The 22,276-nt window shown below is 40.3% G+C and overlaps 1 long non-coding RNA gene across 1 annotated transcript; it reads right to left on the bottom strand.

Annotated features, from left to right (window-relative positions):
• Positions 1 to 19,604: 19,604 nt before the first annotated feature.
• Positions 19,605 to 22,054, bottom strand: LOC137012890 (uncharacterized). The gene is made up of 3 exons (XR_010893628.1): positions 21,932 to 22,054; positions 21,594 to 21,715; positions 19,605 to 21,214 (listed from the first exon to the last, which is right to left on the bottom strand). It is a non-coding gene; the product is annotated as an uncharacterized lncRNA (long non-coding RNA).
• Between the last annotated feature and the right edge of the window lie 222 nt (positions 22,055 to 22,276).

A 22,276-nucleotide genomic window follows, 5' to 3' on the forward strand; every position in this document is an offset into this window, starting at 1 on the left:
GCTATACGATATTGAAGAAAAAAAAAATGCAATATGCAATTCGATATTGATTTAGGGGTCAAAGATGAAAAAGGGATTTCAAGCATCAAAACAATAAGTATAATACAACTTTGAATTGTCGTTGTTGTTTTCCAATACATCAGAATGGCTCTGTTTAATTCATAGTTAGAGCTATAATGCAAACCATAGAGGGTTAATTTGTTTGTTTCTTCTGAGCAAAAATTATTAAATTAGTTTTTACCATGATTTACAGAAAACACACAAATGTAATTCAGTGTAGCAATCTTGTCAGGGATATTTAAAACAAAAAATCTATTTATGCCATATTAAAGACTAATTACTTTTACCCCAAATGCTAATTACTTGTAATTAACATTTTAAACATTGCCACTATCCTAGGATTTGCCCATTTATCAGCAAGAATGTTTTACTCATTTAAAATGCAATAAAATTTAGTATGCTCGAATATTCTTTTATATATTTAAATATGTACAGGTTATAGTATGTTGTTTAAATTTTTTATATAAAGATAAGTGTTACACTTAATGACAATGGAACATTATTTCACCCACATTTTGACATTTTATTTTTCTGAAACCTTAAAAGTAGACATTTCACTTGCATTTAATGTGGTTTCTAGGTATATAAAATCACTTTTGTAAATTTCTATTGATGTGGACTAAACGTCTTTGACCCTTAAAGGCACAGTATGTAGTATTTTTGTCACAAGATGAAGAAGCGTATGAGGTAACAGCGCTGTTTATCATATTAAATGTATTTGAGTTGCTGCAGAGTGTTCACTTGTTGCACACTGCAGTAAGCTAGATCGATATTAGAATATCATTAAAAACTAATATGACATAACCTATTATGCTCATATGAATACTCAGCAAGACAGATATTTAGACTTAGACTGTGGAGGGCCATGAGGGAGAACAGGAGTTGGCATTGCACGCTGTCCAAGAGGCAGCTTTTCTGCGCATACTTTTCAGGGGGGTGCAGATGACGCAAGTACTGCAATAGGTTGTTTTCTGAGGTTTATTGCGTATCACCTGTTTATTGTGTTTTCTGAGATTTAATAACTCTATTTTAATGTCAAGCTAATAACATATAAGTAACAGTCGTGTGCCCAGTCTATTCCCTGCTATATGCATTGGCCTAAAACTTTGACATTTTACAACTTTTTGAAGTAGCCTATTAAAATCATTCAGATATCACAAGCTGAAATGTAGGTTAAAAAAGAAAGAGAGATAAGCACATCAATTTACAGGAAGAAGTTAGCAGATGCACATAGAACACATGAGAATGAAATGAAAATGGAGGCATCAAGCCATGAGGAAGTCAAGAAAAGAGATACCAAGGCCGTACAAAGAAAACCTAAAGAAAAGAGAGACATCTAATTAAAGTCTGTCCGATATAACGGAGTTAGATTGAGACATAGAAAGGACTGATAAATGAATAAAGAAAGGGAAGTAGGCCCTAAGAAAAGAGCTTGCAAAATTGCAGGTTAAAATACAACACAAGACCACCAAAGAGTTAAGTAAATTATTGTGAGCTAATGTATATTGGTTAGGAGATTTAGGGAAAAGATGTAGAGAAAACAATTATCAAATGAGTACATAAGAGTAACTCCATGAGCCCTGTATGACAAAAACTGAATTTCATTCAATTCACAATGTTTGGGAACTCTCCAAGACAGGGATTTCTGTTTTTATTTTGTTTTTTTGGTTGGCCTGGTTGATTTTCGGTGAGTTGAATTAGAGTTTTGCCAGTTGTGGCAGCGGTCTCTTGTCAGTATGTTGAGCTAACATAAAGGTTTGATTTGCCAGGCCGTGTTGTCGGTCTGGTTGGGTGTTTTGAACAGTGGTGAAAATTTTATCTTTCTTGCTGTCCAAAAGGCGAACAATGTCATTCTTTTGTGTTTTAGACTTTTTTAGCCAACACTGATTTTTCACTTCAGATGATGGATTGGCTGTGGACAGTTGGAGGTGTTCGGTGAGGGTAAATTTCTGATTTTGGAATGAGAACTCGAAAAGAAGAGGCTAAATGACACAAAAGGGGCAGAAGATCCTGTTAATTCTATAATATAACTATAGGCCCACAAGGAGCAGGAATGCAGGTGAAAAAAAAGTTAAGTTTTGAATTCCAAATTCAATTACACATGACACTTTGTATGTAGAGCATGCTGCTTAAAATATTTAGGTACAATGATGAAACGAGCATTAAAAAAAGTAAATTGGAAGCCATAGACAAACTTCTCAAAAACTGTATTCAAAAACAGCTGAAGTACTAAGAGAAATGGAAAACAAGTACATATGTAGGATTGTAGAAAAAGGCTAAACTAGTTCGAATTAAAAGTAGGCCAACTGAACAATTACTAAGAAAACTCCAACAAAAATGGATAAGTAACCCTGAAAGAAAATAATATTGCATAAATGTTAGTTGACCGGTCCATAGGGAATTAAATTAATAAGCAGGCCTGCTGACAGGGATTGATCTGGAGGATTGCACAAACTGGTGGCCACCAAAAACATTGGAGTTTTCTCCTTAGTATAAGTGGTTTGTGCAGTTCCCTGAGGAAATCCAAATAACTGACAAAAAAGGATTATAGAAATAATTGGAATAAACCTTTAAAAAATAGAGATGCTAGATGTGGGTTTTACAACTGTATTACTGACACTGACATGTCATATGAAGACACCTGAAATTTGTATCTTGTTATCCCTGGGAGACAGTTTAAAATTTGATCCATTGCAGAGATTCTAAGATTTTTGGATTGTGTTAATTAAAATAACCTTGTTGTAAATTGTGTTGAATAAGCAAGATTGAGTGACCAAGCTAAACAGACATTTTTAACAGACATGATTATACAGATTATACAACAATTAGACTTATTGGTTTAACCCTAAAAGGTTTTTGAGAATAGGTATCAATAATAAGAGTCATTAAAATACTATGATATATATGTGACTGAAAACAAGGCTACTCGGAAGACTAAAATGCTGCTATTTTCTGCATTCTGCAAAGAAGAAAAATGCTTGCTGTTTTCTGCAAAAAAGAACTTGCTTTATTAAAATGGCATGGGGAAACTGCTGTTATCAACCAGATGAGACTTTGTAGAATTTATAAAGGATCAATTTGATTAATGCGGTTCTCTGAGAGTTCAATCTCCAGATGACCCCAGATGACTTCTGGGACGGCTGCCTTGACATACTAACTGAAAGCAACTGGACTGTGCAACAAGTGAGATCAAGAAGCACAAGGACATGGCTGCAGAGAGGAGAAGAGGCATTGGTTGATGGGCCTTCACTCCCACTGAGAGAGGAATCTGAAAACTTCTGAGGGGCTGATATGGACAAAAACAGTCAATGCGGTAATGACTGAGATAATATGCTGTTATCATGCAAATGGTCTCCTCCGCAGCTTGATCAAAAGTCAGACTGAGGAGAGGCAGAGAGACAACAGCATCCAGAGTCAAACCACTGTCAGACCATGACACCAGGCCCTTGAATGCCATCACAGACTGACAGAGCAAAAGCATCGGATGAGGAGGGAAACACTCGAACAGCAGCCCGACCAGTTCAACTGATTGCTGTCCCGAGCAGAAGGACTTCATTATTTCCTAAGGCACAGGTGATTCATTTCCAATTATCACAAAAGAGACTGCTTCAAATTTGATTGATTAACCATATTAATTGTATTCTGATTATTCACTGGTCTAACAGCAGTTCTCTACATTCTGTTAAGCTAACACTCTTTATCTGCTTTCTTTCAATAGACATCAGTCCAGCCGTAAGCATTAAAAATGAGAAAGAAAGAAAAAAGGAGGGGAGGTTGAGTGTTTGCTTGACTCAACAATTAACTAAAACTGGGACTGGACTTAGTTTAGTGAGGGGATATTGAATTAACTAACTAAGGGCAAATGCATAATTAGATCATTGATGAAGTTGTCCAATGTAGAGAAACATTTTAGACTTGCCTTTTAGGACAGAGCTGATGAGCCTGTATGACACTGAGATTTCTACATGGGAAAGGGGACATAATGTAATTGAAAAAATGTGGATGATAAAGCTATGGCATTGGTCACTCCAGCTTTGCTCATAGTGAAGTTTGTGAGCTAGATCTAAAGTAGTATTTTCAAAATTACAAATGTATGATATCACAAAGGCTGTCATTACCAGGGATTGCATGATGTTAATACTGTATTGTTGGTCATCAATTCAAAATCACTTTAGTGAGATCTAAAGTGAATTCAAAGAGCAGCTTATGACGAACAGGAAAAAAGGCTTAAGACAAAAGATTAAATTAACAGATGAATGACAAATTAGCTTTGAGAAATTGAAATCGGTTCTTTAACCTTTAACACTGCGATATGTCCCAAACTTAGCAGATTATTTGATTTATTAGATAATTGTAACATTGGGGGTTTATGACTGTGGTGTTTAACACAACTGCATGGTAACTAATACTGATAAACTGTATTATAGGAAACATTTAGTCACTGTAAAATGGGGAATGCCACATAGCCTATGTTCAGTAGATCATGTCATTAGAATTTTGCTACTAATTTACTATTGGTGGTATTCGAACCTTGATATTTAGGATGGTAAATTGCATATAAAATTAAAGAAATATTGATGAGTCAATTAGGAGGCAAACTCTAAAACACCTCAACTTTAGATTGATGGACAAATGAGATATAAGATGAACCATGATTAGATCAGCAACTATTAGATGCGCATGGTTTTTAACCATTGCGCAAGGGGGGAAGTGGCAGATGATTTGAAGTGACAAAGTTACTGACAGATGATTTGATGTTTTTTTTTATAAATGATTGATATTTTTTTTATTTTTTAGCCAAATGCAACATTTGTGTCCAAAAACAATGTCAGAAAAGGTGTGTACATGGATTTGAATGGTCAACCAAGGGGAATACCAAATGAATTTAAGGATGGAGATGAAGAAAAAAATCAGAATTTGAGTATATTTGTCTAATTTATGAAAAAATATGAATTACATTTATTGTGAACAGAAGCTCATTAACCACGCTGAAGATGCACTGAGAACCTTGGGAGAACAGTTGAGGACCCATAAACAAATGGACATGGCAAATCAGACAAACATTAAATTGGTTATTCGCAGAAGAAAGGAGTTGTTTGTGAAGTATGTGAAGCTAACTGTTGTACTTATGTTCCAAATAATACAGCTCCTGATGGATCATTCAACAATGAAGAAACTGAATAATACAAGAAAGAAATCACTGAAATTGAAGGAGATAAGCATATTGGGAACTAGTTTGACAAAATATTTGAATTATGGGGTAAATGATTTACTAAAGTGAGAATAATAATGGCAGTGGTTATTGCTATTTTTGTTTTGTTGTTCTGTTGTATTGTGCCTTTTCTCAGATCAATGATGACCAATGCAGCTGCCAAACAGATGATCAATATCGGATGCACCAACATTGGATTGTATCCAATTGGTCCAGGGCTGGATGAACTGGATGAGTTTCTGTAAGACCAACTACATAAAGAGATGGAAGGGGTGCCTTTTTTATTTTTATCACAAAGTTTGATCATGTTTTTGGTGAGAAAGGGAGTAAGCCACATCATGTCTTTTCTTTGGTTAAAAAAAGTGGGTAAGTAATTTAGAACATGGGTAGAATAGGCAGTTAGTAAGTGGGTGTTTTGTTTATTATTTTGGCCTAAAACCCCCTTCCTGTTTTTATTTTCATTTTTATCTTTTATTATTATTATTATTATTATGTTTTTTCAAGTTATTATACTTATATTATACTATCTGAATGAGAGGGGACGACTGAGGGTCTTAAGCAGGTCATTATCCATGTTACGAGGTAATGCAACCAGATTTAAAGGGAAATGACAAGAATGTTTCCTTAAATTTCTTTTATTACTATATTCATTCATTTACTCATCATTACTTTGGAGTTGTAATGTGTACTTACTAACCTACTGAAAAGTCCAATGCAACTCAAAAGAAGAAAGGATCGACGAGCACAACAGTGCTTGGCAGCCTGGGCAGACTTTACTGGTGGTTTAAAAACCCGCTGTCAGCCCCAACACCAGATAGTGCCCTAGGAAGAACCAAGGTACCTCTGGCAACGGTGGAGCAGCCCAGATAGCGCTCCAGGCCACCGGAAGCGCCTGAGAGTTCCTCTGACACCATGAGAGAACCAGTGGACCAAAATTAATATCTTTAAATAATATTATATTATCCATAATGAGTTTAATCAATGATATATTCTATATACGTGACATGACATTCCATGCACATGCCTTAACACAAATTGTTGATTGTTTTTTATTTTGTTGACCCCCTAGAGTGTTTAGTTAGAGAGGCAGAGCCTTTTACACTTCCCTAGTAAAAATTGTGGGCAGTGATGTTTGACTCTGACCTCTTCTGGAGTGCAGTCACATTAGTCAGCCATTTGGTAGTGAAAAGGAGGACCACTATTGGTCATAAGATGGAAGATGAGAGGACTGACTTGTGAGGTTGCACTCTGGAAAAAGGGAAATGGAAGTGGGAATTAAGAGATTCCCAGAGGGGGGATATGATGGAGTATTTTATCCATCCAATAGAAAACAATTGTAGAATTTGTTTGCTTATTATAAAGGCTAGAAGTGTTGTGAGGCCCTCTTGGCCTTTGTAACTGCAAGGGTCAGACAAGTTTACTTGACTAAGAATATTTTGTTTGTAATTTTCCACTAGACAACAGGTGGCTGTGAAATGAACAAGAACATTGTCAAGGGTGTCACGTGAAGGCCTCTTGCCTCTGGGAGTGTTCACTGTTTTGATACAATGTTTCATTTGGCCAATGGGAAAAGGGTTGACCATCAAATTGGCAGAAGGCCATGAGAGATTAAGGCAAAAGAGTAGCTGGAAACTGGTCACCCTTACCAGTAGCTGGAAACTGGTCACCCTTACTAAGAAAATTCTCTTACATAAGCAACACCTGCAATTAAGGAGGTGTGAGGGGAGAACACGTGTAAGTGAGAATATGGGAAAATGTAAGAGCGAATATTACCAGCCAATTATATTAATTTGGTGTATTTTAAGAGATAAGAAAAAGCCAATGATATTAATTTGTTCTGTTTTTAAGAGATAAGAAAAATGTATAAAACTGAGCGCCAGCTAAGGGAGCCTCAGATGCGGAGCTGGCATCTCACTTTGTTGGTTGACAATAAAGTTAAATACTTCTGAGACCTGAAACTTAGACTCTGCAAGTTTTTCTTCGAGACCAGATCTGAAGGGACAAAGAGACATCGAATTTGCCACGACAGCGGGCGATGGTGAAGGGAGCAAATGAACCTGGAACTCAGTTTCCTACAGGCAGGCGCATCCTGATGTCTCTTGTAGACAGCCAAACCTTCTGTCCAGGCTGGTAGTTGGGTGCTTCAGAATGTCGAAAGTCAGCTGCCATTCTGCGCCTGTGTAGGGCCCATTGGAGCTGGAGATGCGCTGAGTCCCAGACCCTCTCGCTCTCCCGGAACCATTAATCGACTGCTGGAATGTCTGATAGCCGAGTACGCACTGAAATGGAGTGAGTCCAGTGGTTGACTGACGAAGCGAGTTCTGGGTGTACTCGGCCCAACCCAGGAACTGGTTCCAGGAGTCCTGGTGGCTGTGACAGAAGGTACATAGGAAACGGCTGATTTCCTGTATCTTCCTCTCCGTCTGCCTGTTCGTTTGGGGATGGTAGCCGGAGGAAAGGCTTACGGTCACACCTAGGAGCTTGAAGAATGCTTTCCAGACTCTTGAGATGAACTGTGGTCCTCTGTCAGATACGATATCTTCAGGAAGCCCATAGTATCTGAAAACACAGTTAAACATTAGTTCAGCAGTTTCCATAGCAGTGGGCAGTCCTTGTAGGAGAATTAGACGACACGATTTTGAGAATCGGTCCACAACCACCAGAATACATGTGCAGCCGTTGGAGGTGGGAAGGTCTGTAATGAAGTCGACTCCTAGGTTTGACTAGAGGCGACTTGGAACGGGCAGAGGTTGTAGTTTCCCGGAGGGAAGATGGCGTGGACTCTTGGAAATGGCACATTCCCTGCACCATTGCACGTACCTCCTGATGTCAGCTGTTTGGCCACCATGTTTGGTTTCATTGACCCCAGGGTGGCCAGTGTCCAGTGACGAGTGTGATGCGTGGATGAGGGGAGTGTGCCATGTCCGGATGACATAGAGCAAACCTTGTGGACAACCCGGCGGGGTGTCAGTAGCGGCATTGGCCTTGGGAAGAGTCTCTTCAGACCAGACAATAGGGTTTCCAAAGAGTTTCTCAGGAAGTATTGGCTTGGGTTCTTCTGGATTCTCGCCAGGGCCATGGATGCGGGAGAGAGGGTCGGCTTTAACATTCTTTGATCCAGGATGATAAGAAATGGAAAAGTTGAACCTGGTGAAGAAGAGAGCCCATCTAGCCTGACAAGGATTCAACCTCTTGGCGTCTCGTAGATACTCCAGGTAATGATCTGTAAGAACCACGAAAGGGTGGTGGGCTCCTTCGAGCCAATGTTCCTCCAATCCTCCTCCAGGGCAAGCTTGATGGCGAGAAACTCCCTATTCCCAATGTCTTAGTTTACCTCTGCTGGGTTGAGTTGGCGGGAGAAGAAGGCACATGGGTGAAGTCTACTGGGGTTCCCCTGCTGCTGGGAAAGAACTGCTCCCACTCCTGTGGTAGAAGCATTCAACTCAACGATGAATGGCTTATCTGGGTCAGGTCGCACAAGGAGGGGAGCGGAGGTGAAAGCTCTCTTAAGTGTGTAGAAGGCTTGAGTGGCGGCTGGGGGTCCAGGACAGAGAATTAAGGCTTACTGCGTAAAAGGTCCGTGATGGGAGTGGTGATGATACTGGAACCTTGGATGAATCTTCTATAGAAGTTTGCAAATCCCAGAAATCTTTGCAGTTTCTTTACTGTGGTGGGAATGGGCCAGTCCTTGATAGCAGAAACCTTCCTCTCGTTCATCTGGATGCCACTGCGATCGATGTTGTAGCCAAGGAACTGCACTCAGGGCTGGTAGAAGATACATTTCTCAGCCTTTAGGAAAAGGTTAAATGCCCTCAGGCATTGCAGGACCTCCGCAAAGTGGCGGCGATGGTCGGACAGGCTCCGGGAGTAGCACCTCATGGATGAAGTCCTGGAATATGGAAGGGGCGTTGACGAGCCCATACGGCATGAAAAGATACTCATAGTGACCAGTAGGGTTACAAATGCCATCTTCCATTCGTCCCCCTCACGTATTCAGATGAGGTTGTACACGCTGCGGAGGTCCAACTTGGTGAACACAGTGGCACCTCGGAGATGCTCCAGCGCTGAGGGGACGAGAGGAAATGGGTATCTGAATTTGACAGTGATTTTGTTAAGGGCTCTGTAGTCGATGCAGGGCCGCAAGCCTCCGTCCTTCTTCGCCACAAAAAAGAAGCTTGAAGCAGCAGGGGAAGTAGACGGGCATATGTAGCCTTGAGACAGAGCCTCTCTGATGTAATCCTCCATGGCCTTCTCCTCCGGGATGGAAAGTGAATAAAACTTTCCTCTGGGCACTGTCTCACCGGGAAGCAGATCTATGGCACAGTCCTATGGCCGTTGTGGAGTCAGCCTGGAGGCCTTTCTTGGGACAGAAGACATTGCTGAAGTGGGAGTAACATTTTGGGATGTCTGTTGAACGGTTTTCAACTTTCCAAAGATGTGGCGCAGACTTGGACTTCTTCAGAACATGGAGAACTTGGAACAGGAAACATTCGTTGAAACATTTGTCACCCCACGAGATGATGGGGTTGTGCTGCTCCAACCATGGGTGCCCTAAAATCACGTCAGTGGTGGAGTCCTCCAGAACCAGCAGATGGATCTCTTCCATATGAAGAACGCCGGTTTGGAGTTGAATGGGGCCGACGCTGTAGCGCACTTGTCTTAGAGGTCTTCCAGTTACTGAGTGGTAGGTCTTTGGCGTAGGTGCTGTTTTGAGCTGAAGCTGGCGGCAGAGAGCTCCAGAGATTAAATTCCCGGCTGACCCAGAATCGAGGAGGACATTAACTGGAAGACACAAGTCGGCAGCAGTAAGGTTTACAACAATGGTAAGTGGTTTCATCTTATTTAACGAAGGAATGATAACACTCATGGGTCGAGCGGGGCGAGTGGGGCATTCTGCAATGTAATGCCCAGTTTGACCGCAATACAAACAGAGGTTCTGGGTCAGCCATCTCTGCCGCTCAGCTGATGAAAGACGTGACTTTTCAATTTGCATGGGTTCGTTGGCTGGTTCTGGGGAACTGATAGATTCTGGTCGGCGGAGAGATGATGGGAAGAAAGACTGGCCCTGGTGTTCTTTGAGACACGACTACATACGAGTGGCGAATCTGATGGAAAGCTGGATGAAATGTTCTAGCCCGTTGGAATCCTCATATGCAGCGAGAGGCAACCGCACGCGTGGATCCAAACCTTGTCGGTATGTGGTTATCAGGGCTTGTTCGTTCCAACCACTAGATGCAGCAGAGTTCTGAACTGGAGAGCATAGTCACAGACATGGAACCTTGTTTTAATTGATATAATCTTTCACCAATCGATGAATCCCAGGCTGGTTTTCCAAAAACTTCTTTGAAGTGAGCGATAAAGCTGGAGAGAGACTGGACAACCGGACCAGAGTGGTTCCGCCCATCGAAGTGCTTTACCGTCGAGTTGAGAGATTATGAACGCCACTTTTGAACTGTCATTGGGATACAGGTGCGGTTGCATCGCTGATGGAATGTAAAATAGTTTATTGAACAACCAGAAAGTGAAGCAGAGTGCAGGTAAGTGATGACTGGTGAAATTCTTGGCAGATGTGATCGTAGGGCTGATAATTGTCTTTGTAGTTGCTGGAACCGTGGAGAGCAGGCAAACTTGGAGCAGATCAGACACAGAGTAACTCACAGAAGACGAGGAAAACACTGGGAGACTAGGAAGACACTGGAGACAGGTGAGTAGCTTCGTTGGAGTAATTATTTTTCAGACAACTTTTTACTTCTACTCCTTACATTTTCACGCAATTATCTGTACTTTCTACTCCTACATTTTAAAAATAGCCTCGTTACTCCTATTTCATTTCGGCTTGTTTTCATTCTGGCTTGATAAAAAAAAAAAAAAAAAAAAACTATCCAGATAAATCGCACGATCTGGATAGAGTAAATTTGATTGTGGTTGGCTGAGAATGAACATATACCATTCTGACACACTATTGGTTTGTACGCGATCCAGCGCACATGCACGTCACAAATCACGTCACACTCCAGCAAGGACGACAGTGTCAAAAAAGATTATTTCTTAAAAGTTATTATTTCCCTATACTTTCTCTTCGTCCTCTGCAAATTAATAAGCTAGGTAGTTAGGCAGAGAGACGTTTGAATAAATTAGCGTATAAACCTTTTTTTAAACTTTTTTTAGCACGACCCTTTTTATTTATGTGACCCATAGTCATATACAACCATGTAGCTAAACAAGCCAAAACAAATTAATTTAAAACGAAACTGAAGGTAAACCTGCGTTGCTCTCATGGTGTTATACCTCTCTCTTTCGGTGAAGTGGAGCAGTGCTCTTGCTGAATGGCACGGATTGCACTAGGGACTATTGTACCTTTTATATGTTTTTTTTTTCTTTTAAACTGTATTTTATTTTTTATAACGAACAAGCTGCAATGTCACGTTTCCAGTGCTTTGTTGTGTGTGCCTGAGGAGCGGGCACGATCAAACAGCTGTCTTTGCCGGGGACTTGCCTCATCGTCATGGCAACGGTTCATGGCCAAGTCAGATTACGTCAGGCCCTGTGTTCCATTCGGAAGGGCTCATCCCTATGCCCTAATCCCTTCAAAGGGTTTACCCTCCAGAGTGAGAGCTTCGAAGGGATGAAGGGTGTAGGGGTCAAAAATACTCCTTTTTTGGAACGCACTTCTGCGTCATCTTGACGAGACAGCCAAGGAGGATAGATTGCGCAAGCTGCGCCCTTTGTTTAACGTTAGTTTATTTATTTATTTTGGTTTACGCATCATAATGTATATTGTGTATGTATTTAAAACATTTGAATGGACTGATAAATGGAGCTGTAAAGTATTTTTGTTGAAGTACAATGACGTTTTGACCATAATAATGTACTAAATCTAACTTGTATAAATTTTACAGGTAGTATAGAAAAATACTATACATACATTTATAGGTAAAATCGAGCTCATTCTGTGATGACAGACAACTTCCCTTTGCAAAGGATTATGGGGGCCCGAAGTGTCCATCAGTTGTACCCTTCGAAATCCTTCATTACGAAGAGCCCTTTAAGGGCCCTTTAAAGTGGCCAGTTTTGAACACGTCAATATGGCGGCCATGATTGTTTTCACTCCTAAGTGCTCTTCAGAGGGTGATATATCCCGTTTGGAACACACAGAGAGTTTGTTGCATTTGTTGGATGCTCAGACGACCAAACAAATGCCAATTAAACATGTTCAGTCTGGGAAAAACGCCAACAGGGTTATCACACCTATCCAACAAACTCCAACAGACGAGTGCGGTGTGAACTGAAACAGCTGAAGAAACTACCCGCATTTGGCAGGTTGGTGGGTGTTAATGTCAAGCCCTGATTGTTACTAAGCCTGCCCTGGGTACACCAAAACTACCTGCATTTTTCTTGTCCATTGCCCTCACAGATTCCTGCAGTTAAGTTTGGATGTACATTTACATTCCAAAAAAAGTTACTGATGACATTTTGAGGAGGTGGAGTGCACAATAGGCCCCTGTGGCGCGGCCTAAGCTTTTGTCCTTAAAGGCATTTTTTCCCTTACATTTTACTTTTATACTTTAAGTAGTTTTGAAACCAGTACTTTTACACTTTTACTTGAGTAAAAAGCTTGAGTTGATACTTCAACTTCTACAGAAGTTTTTTTTAAACCCTAGTATCTATACTTCTACTTGAGTATTGAATGTGAATACTTTCGACACCAGTGGTGCTCTCAGCCACCTTCCCCTAAGCTGCTTTCACCTGGACACACATGTTAGACGACAGAGAGGACAGCTCTTTACAATAACTTATGTCATGTCATGAGACATTTCCCCTTATCATGAGACATTTGAGGCATCTTATTCCCCTTGCCACATTGTGGGTGTTACAAATTATACATCTTTTACAAAGATTTTCTGCAAATATTGTGAACCCCTTTGTAAAACACAATTCTTTCATTTGTGCTACCATCCCCAGTTTTGAAATGTGATCTTTTCCATGGGCAAGGCTTGCTATCACAACTCATCCAAATTTCATCCACAAGCGTACAGCAGGCCTGTTTCCACTGCTTCCTCTCTGCCCCTGAGGCAAAGGTCTGCATACTCTGTAAAGAAGGAGAATCAACATCGTTATTTTCAGATAACAAAGTACACTCTGCTTCTTTTGTCTCGCCAGACAATGCTGCAGCCTTTGCTCTGCTGTCGGCCAATCTGTTTTCCTGTCAAGACAAAACTATTATTGTTTACATGTGCTGCACTTTTACAGATGGCCACCTTATCAGGCAGCAAAATGGCTTCCAAAAGAGCAGCTGCAAGAGGAGCATTTAGGATTGGGCGCCCATCTGATTTTAAAAGATGTCTGTGTTTTCACAAGGCTCCAAAGTCATGGCAAACTCCAAAAGACTAACGCAAATCTGTATAAATTGTGACACATTTACCCGCCATGAGTTTGCATGCTTCTGTTAAAGCCACAAGCTCAGCTGCCTGGGCTGAGTAATTCGGAGCTACAACCTCAAACTCAGTTGTTACCGCGTACCCGACTCGATTCTTGCCTGTTTGTGGATCTTGGAATGCTGAGCCATCCACAAAGAGGACATGGTCACAAATTTTCAATTGGTTCGTCAGAAAGATCTGGACTTGTTGTACAAACTTGTTCGAGAGCAGTTAGACAACAATGATCCTCCTCCCCATCCTCCTCCATCGGAAGGAGGGTGGCAGGATTCAAGGTTGTGCAACTCTTAACAACAAAACATTTGGCATATCAAGCAAGATAGTATGGTATCGTAACCACCTAGCTGTCAATAAATGTGATATTTTCTGTTCTTGCAAAATCATTGACACTGCATTTGGCCCCATCAGGGTTAAGTCAGAATACCCCACAAATTCTCTAGATGCCATTATGGCCTGCTCAGCAGATACCACGGCCCTCAGACAACGTGGCAGTCCTGCTGTGACTGGATTTAATTTGCTTGAAACATAGGCCATAGGTTGCACTCTGTGTCCATGATGCTGCAAGAGAACAGAAGTCATAAATCCATGTTTCTCATCCACCATCTGAACAAAGGGCTTTGTTGGCACAGGTAGGCCCAACGTTGGAGCCTGAGGCATTTGAAGATTCAAAAGCTTAATTTGCCACACAACCTTAGCCCCTTCACCTACTGTGAAGGCTCTCAGGGGCTGTTCAAGAATCGCATAATTGGAATGAATGTTCTACAATATGAACACATGCCCAAAAATTACAACATTTGTTTCTTTGTGATCGGTTTTGGCACATCTTTTATGGCCTGCACCCTCTTATCAGATAGAGATTTACTGTTTGGGGATATGACACGACCCAAGAATTTCACTTGTTGTTTAACAAACTGCAATTTTGACAGGCTGACTTTGTGTCCCTCCTGTGCCAAATGCTTCAGGAGGGAGACAGTATCAGCCACACATGTAGCTTCATCTTTGGCACAGGTCAACAGATCATCCACATATTGTAGCAAAGCAGTCCCGGCTGTCAAAATCAGTGCCTCATTATAAATTGTGGGTGATCTCACAGCACCCCTGGCATAACCATGTAAAAGTGTATCCTTTACCATTAAAATTAATGCAAACCAAAATTCACTATCTTTATCCATTGGCATACTGAAATATGCATTAGCCAAGTCTACCACTGAAAAGAACTGTGCATCTTTTGGAATTTGTCCCAGTATTGTGTAGGGGTTTGCTACTATTTGATGCTACTCCACAAATCACCAAGAGAGCATATAAATGACCAAAAATAAAAATATATTTTTAAAACATTGCCTAATAAAATGCTGCATTTATATAGAACGGTCTCTTTACGACCACAACAAACGGGACACTTTTGACACGCATTCCGACTTCGCCTCAGCACCAGGCGCAAGTCAAACGAGTGCGGAAAAGGTGCAAGTGATGACGAGGGAGCCTCAGTTGAACAACAGTGAACTGCGGTCAGATGAGATGTTAGGCTATGTCGGTAAAACTCAGAAATATTAACACGACTGTCCAATCAGCCGTTATATTGTGCTTGTGTGGCGCGCACTCAAGAATTGCATGCAAAAATGTGCCAGCACACTGCATAATTACTTTATTATAGCTTAAATAAAGCGCAAAAGAAACTACGAGCAATGGCCGTCGTTGTTCTGTTGTAAATGAAGTCATGAAATTACCAAACATGCGATTAAAGCTGCCTCAAAACTGTGCATGCATGTATTTGTTGACATGGTTTTAAAGCTATTGTTATCCAATTTGTTTAGCCTTAAAACGTCTTAAAATGCACATATGTACACCAAGGAAATCTACATTTTCTCGGGGGACCATGCCCCCATACCCCCCTAGCAAACTACATTTTCTTATCTCTGTAATTATGAAACCCTGTGTATGGCCAACTTATATTCTGTCTAATGAAATCTGAGGTAAACGTGTATTTCTAGAAATGTGTGCACTTTTGGACTAAAGGTTTGTATGTGTATGCACCGTGATCAAAAATAAATGGGACCAAACACGATTGAATGTAAAGGTTTGTGTCTCGTTATTCTATTAATAACTACCGATTGATTTTGCATTTCTATCAGAAATTAGGAATTATTAGTGTCATTGTAAATAGTGGTGCAAATATCTAAGCTATCTAATACTTCAAATCTCAAGGTTAAATCAGAAAGATTTTTTGTAAAAATGTTTCTGTAACAGCTGCCAAAAATAGTATATAGCTCCACTGGTTTTTAACAAATTTTCAAAAAATAAATAAATAAATAAACTTTTCAAAACATACCCCCCTTGGTTTTTTTTCACAAAACACAACCTGCGTACACCCATTGTGCATCCTGATGAATACAGAAAGGCATGTTTCAACATCCTGCCCCCTTCTGTTTCACAGGTTAAAGGTTCTATACATTTTTCAAAAATGTTGGTGCCTTGAGGCAGAAATAGATTCATGAATTTGTTTGTCATTCTTGGTTGACATGGCAAGTCACATGTTCTTAATACAGATCGCCCTGCTCCAGAATATACTAAAATGGAAACTGGTGTTCCTTCTACCATCATGGAATATCTGGGCATTTCTAAAAAATCCCCTACTCTTATACATTGTCAAACATTTATCAGAAACATTACTCATAGCAGAAACTTTTAACAGAGAGCAAGCATTTTCTTCATTGCAGAGAATAGTATGTAAGTCAGTGTATGTGTAAATGTGTGTGATTAGAAAATTTTCACTTCCCTGATTTGTAGCTGTTGGCTGTTCACCCGTGACCCTTCCTTCCTGCTCTCTGTCTCCCTTGTCTCAGTCTGCCTGATTCTGCTGGTCTTTGGGACAGTTCTGGGCCCAATGGCCATCTTTCTTGCAATTTTTTGCATCTCGAACAGTCTCTGACCCAGTGACCATCCGTTTTGCAGATCCAGCACCTCCATCCTCTCCTGTTGCCCCCAGCGTTGTTTGCTTCACCTTCAATCATTGGTGTTTTTTCTCTGGGACCCCCTCCAAGCTTTGACATTGCAATCACAAGGGCCATTTGCAACCATTTGTCAGACTTTGCTCTGGCTCTTTCTCTTTTTAGCACGGCAAGCTTTTCTGCTGCTGCCTCTTGCTTCTTTGTTTCTGCCGCTTGCTTTGCTTCTCCCTCTCTTGCCTCTTCCAGTTGTTCTTCCACATGCAAGGCATGTTTCAGTAGCTCAGCCAAGTGTGTGTCCTTCATGTTAGTCACAGTCCATGGCCCAAAAACCACCATGGGCTCGTCCGGCCCTAAAACTTCAATCATTGGAGCTGTAACACTCACATTTTCTTCCTTCACAGTCTGTTGTGTCTTTCGCTTCTTTGTTGGTGGGTCGCTGAGCACCTCCTCCTCTTCTTCTTTGGGGGTTGCAAGAGGTTGCAGTTTCTGCTTTCGTGTTGCTGGTTGCACTGTTGGCGCCGCCGGCTTCTTCTTCGGCTGAGAGCAGTCGAGGTCGGGGTCAACTTTCAGGGCTTGCAGCTCAGCCATGGGATATTGTGGGTATGGTGGTGGATGTGAAGAGACAGAGAAAAAAGGGTTAGTAGGGTGTAATGCAATCACTTTCTCCTTATATTCTTCATTTTCCTCTTTTATTCTCTATCTTTTCTTCTTTTTTTCTCTACTTTTTCTTCATTTTGCTTCCTTGCATGCCAATTCTTTCTGCATCGACTTTTTCCCTTCTGTCTGCTTCCTCTAGCCTACAATCTATTGTCTGCTTACATTTCACACAAACATCACTCTCACACAAAAACAACATCCCCACATCGCAGTTCTCTTCAACTCAGTCCCTTACGACCTTATGTCTTATGACACTCAATGTTCCCTCTTCTGGAAAAATCATAATATTTAACTAGTTTATCTACATCTAGCATGCATCTTTGGCCATACAGCTTTCTCATCTGATATTACACCGGTGTCAAGTCAAGTCAAGTCAAATTTATTTATATAGCGCTTTTTACAATTGGTAATTGTTTCAAAGCAGCTTTACATATTAGAAGCACAGAAAAAGAGAAGTGGTTAAAAATAAGCTGTACAAGCAGGCGTGGTAATACATAACATATACAAGATGGTGCTGCATTTAGCCAATGTCGGCTGACTGCCAGGGGTGGAAAAAAAACCCTAGGAGAAAAACCCAGCGTGCTAGCACTGGGAAAAAAGTCCTAGGAGGGAAAAAAACCCTTGGAAGATATAATATATGTAAATGGATATGGAGATCAAAATCTGAATTATACATTTTTATTATAGAGATTAAAAATAGATTATATATAAATATATGTAAGTGGATACGGAGATTAAAAATCTGAATTATAGATGCAGCCAGAACTGGATCTGTAAGCCATTGTCTCCTGGGCTACGTTGTGGTCAGGTCCAGACACAGGTTCTCCATCTGATCTGGATACGGCCTGGATCCAGCACCCGGCAAACCTCAGGATAAGCAGAGAGACTGATATTAGCGTAGATGCCATTCTTATTCTGATGTACAGGTATATCTAGTGTTATAGGAAATGTTCTCGGTTCCGGCCGACCTAATTATTGCAGCGTAACAATCCTTTAACAGATTTGAAAAATGTTAATGTATTGATAATGCGTTATGTGTATGCAAGAGCAAAGAGATGTGTTTTTAGTCTAGATTTATACTGACAGAGTGTGTCTGCTTCCCGAACAATGCTAGGAAGATTGTTCCAGAGTTTAGGTGCTAAATAGGAAAAGGATCTGCCGCCTTCAGTTGATTTTGATATTCTGGGTATTATCAACTGGCCTGAATTCTGAGATCGCAATAGACGTGAAGGACTATAATGCACCAAGAGCTCGCTTAGATACTGGGGAGCTAAACCATTTAGAGCTTTATAAGTAATTAGCAAGATTTTAAAATCTATACGATGTTTAATAGGGAGCCAATGTAATGTTGACAGAACTGGGCTAATATGGTCATACTTTCTGGTTCTAGTAAGAACTCTAGCTGCCGCATTTTGGACCAACTGTAGTCTGTTTAAAAGCCGAGCAGAACAACCACCCAGTAGAGCATTACAGTAATCTAGTCTTGAGGTCATGAATGCATGAACCAACTGTTCCGCATTTGTCATTGAGAGCATATGTCGTTATTTAGATATATAAATGTCATTTTGCAAGCTTGCTCTGGGACTTCCCCATATTGACTCTCCTGACTCTTGTGGATTTACTTCCCTTGTTCGGCACGCACCTAATAATCTGTTGGATGTCTCCCCCAGATCAGATTTCGTCAGCCTCAAATCAGTGAGCATGAGCACTGGCTCTCTTTAATCAGTTAAGACACTTCGAACTGGCCCACACAGTTTCAATCCCCCTTCGCTACTTGAGCACAACATTATTATTATTATTTTTTTTTTTTTTTTGTTATCTTTATCGCGTGCCAAGTTTTTGGAAAGTGCCCCAACCAACGCGTCTGACTTCCGAAATGTGTTAACCACGCTACCTTTGCAAAGATCTCAGTTCCCCCTTAGAAGTCCCTGACATGCACCACAGAGTCAGATACAGCCATCATGGGTTGTCCCCTTACCCAAATTCACCAAATCACAGTTCATTCTTAATCCCAACATTTCAAAGAAAACCTTTTAATTCGCCATAAAATTTTAGTTTATCTCTTACCAGGAAGACGTAATGCTACCTGGGTTCTTTTCCTGATCCTAGTGGTGTCCCCTCCGGGCCCGGCCACAGCCGGCCCTCGTCCCTTAAGCTATGCGGGGTAGGTGCTTCAGGTGGCCAACATCGTCTGCTTCTCAGGCCCAGCAGGACACATCCAAGGGATCCCACTTCTTGACAGAAATTTGACTCAACTCGGCTACATAAGAGACAAACTCATCCAATTGTCTTTCGAAAGTTTTATTTCTTGCAAGAAACGGCAGACAGTCATACAGGCTCACAAAAAGCTGCAGAGTCAAAAACAAAAGCTTCCCCTCACTTTTATATCTCTAACCTCCAAGGCTGAAGCCTCTGTCCTTTTACCATATTAGGCACATAACCGGGAAAAACTAATCCTCATAATCCTCTTACACTGCAACTTATACATTTATTTTTCATACAAACATGGTCTTTTATTGTGACTTCGCCACGAGCCAAAAATAAGTCCCCAAAAGTAGCTGTTCTACATGACTAAAAGGCCCTACACACAGACTTGTAAGTGAAGACTTGTGAAACATCAGCATTTAAGCACTTCTAAGAGAAAACTCATCAGCATGCAGTACAGGCAGTTTTGAGGAGACATGTAATCATCAGCATATAATGATAATTACAATACATTTTTAAAATTTCTACAACAGTAATCGAACACGGAGGAGAAAAGCGGCACAGATGCTTTCAAATGTGAGTATTGAAAACCAAAAACATGGTTCTTGTGTTAAAATCGCATTTGTTGAACTATTGTAAACTGTTGAAGGTTTAAACACGCTTGACAGTATAGTTGTGATTTTGCTGTAAAAACACGTTTTATTATGTACAGCTAACAAAGGAAGCTTCAGTGAGCACGTTTATCTCCAAAGTGGATTTACATGAATTCTAAACCATATCATAAAGTCGCTTACTACATAAACGTATTACTTACATAAAGTTGTTTATTTAACATCTGACAGGAAAATATTCAATAAGTATTGCAAATGATGAGCACATCACAACATGAAATAGACATCTGAGTGATGTGTGTGTACTATTATGTAGAATTCACTGTTGTCAATACTGCTTACATTACAAATTTAAATGTAGATTTGAGCACATAAATCACAGAGGAAACTTGAATCTTGTCTGGATGTTACAGGGTCAGATGAGCACAAGTGTGTTTATCTGGTGGAGAGAGGCTGATGAAGGAATGCTGCCGTCAAAGGCTTTGAGTGAGTACACTACAGAAATTAATAAAATCTATTTAAATCATAAGTTGTAGTTTATTTAATTATTGTCATTTTAAACAGAGTTATTACAGCACTTTTCTGATTTTTTATGTCTGTATGTTTGCTGCAGAGCTTTTGTGGTGGAGCAGGACCTGCAAGGCAAGGTGATGGCGGCATTTGTGGGGGGGGGGGGTATGCATGCATTTATATTATAGCAGTACCTTGAAAAAGTAAATAAATAAGTAGCTTTGAGTGTTTGTGCCCAAGACACTAACAAAAAAGGATTTACAAAAATCACATTTACATTTATTTACAGTTATGCTTTTGGCAGATGTTTTTATCCAAAGTGATTTACAGTGCTTTTATTACAGGGATGATCAATGTGGAGTAACCTGGAGTAAAGTGTCTTGCTCAAGGACAGTGATGGGGAACCACTCTTGCTTCAAAGTAATGGGGTTCAGGGGGCATCACCATGGTCTTCCTCATCCTCCAGATCAATGATGTCCCCATTGAGAAGAGCAGCAGTGAGGGACATAATGGATGGCGAAGACAGGAGAAGGTGTTCAGATGCTTCATCAAAATAAAGCTGCAGAATTGGCACAGCTGTGTTGAGAGTGCAGCAGGACTGTATAGGTTATTGTTAGAACAATAGGTTTGAATAAAGCTTTGTTTCATGTGTTGTTTTAATCATTTATGTTTCCTATTGTTGTCAGTAAATAAAATATAACTATTTTATTAATTCATGCATTAATTCATTGCTTGACTGCAAATTGAGATGTATTCACCTTGGCTGCATTTGTCTAGTGTGTATTCCTGCATAGCCATGTCATATGACAAAACATTACATTTTGCTAGTTTTACTATAACATTTTCAGTAAAAAAAAAAAATAATAATAATAATAAAAAGTAATATAATTAAGCTTTGCAATGCAAGCAATACAGTTCATTCCGGGGTAATCTTATCTTTAGTAGTAATACTTACATTTTCTGATTACAAAATCAACAGTCCTCTCCAAAGGCGAGATTTTCAAGCAGCTGCCCGATGAAAGACTCAGATGCTAGACTTCGTTTGAGTGTGATTTACTTGAAGGAAGCACTGTAAAACTGAACATATAAAGAAAATGTCAAATAATGTGTCTTATGCATAATAATCGAATTGTTACATTCAGATTATAACATATTTAACATGTTCACTTCCATGCAGATGGTCTTACAAACCAGCTCTTCAATATTATCTTTTTGGAAACCCAATTTATACACATATCTTTAAATTGCATTTTACTCTATTAACAAAGAAAAATATGAACTAAAAATACTCACAGACATATATTTTCAAGGCCTTTGTAACAAAACCGCATGGCAGGGAAATACAGCTTCAGATGAATTTCTTCTGATGCAACACTAACTACGGCAACTCTAGAAGGACACACTTAAGACATAAATTTCACTATGGCCACTGGGTGGGACTATGGGACTGTTTTACTGATGTCAGCACACTCCCTGTTTGGTATAATGTCTTATACCACTGACCCTTTACACAACAACACCACCTCAGAAACTGCTCTTAAATATACTTTGGGAGTGCCTTGTTTGATAACTTTTACTTCTACTTTGCGTACTTTGAGGTCTTGACTAGGGATGGCATTTGTCACAACCCTTGTAGAC

This window comes from Chanodichthys erythropterus, chromosome 22 (genome assembly GCF_024489055.1).
Source record: "Chanodichthys erythropterus isolate Z2021 chromosome 22, ASM2448905v1, whole genome shotgun sequence".
NCBI lineage: Eukaryota > Metazoa > Chordata > Actinopteri > Cypriniformes > Xenocyprididae > Chanodichthys > Chanodichthys erythropterus.